This window comes from Protobothrops mucrosquamatus, unplaced genomic scaffold (assembly GCF_001527695.2).
Source record: "Protobothrops mucrosquamatus isolate PMUCROS unplaced genomic scaffold, P.Mucros_1.0 scaffold5933, whole genome shotgun sequence".
In the NCBI taxonomy this organism is placed as follows: Eukaryota; Metazoa; Chordata; class Lepidosauria; order Squamata; family Viperidae; genus Protobothrops; species Protobothrops mucrosquamatus.
In genome coordinates, this window is record NW_015391772.1 from 8530 (window position 1) to 8833 (window position 304).

Consider the following 304-nt stretch of genomic DNA (forward strand, 5'->3'; position numbering starts at 1 on the left):
CAGGCCGAGCCCCTCAAATATGGGAAGAGCGCCGTCAAGTCTCACCCCCCCCAGTCCTTCTTTTCACTGAACCAGATGTGCCCAATTCACACAGCCTTGTACGTTTTAGCCTCCCGTCCCCTGATCCTCTTTGCTGCTCTTCTCTGCACCCTTTCCAGAGCCCCACCCTCTTTTTTTGAAAAGCTTGTATGCTGCAAGATGAATGGATGGATGGATGGATGGATGGATGGATGGATGGATGGATGGATGGATGGATGGATGAATGGATGGATGGATGGATGGATGGATGGATGAATGGATGGAT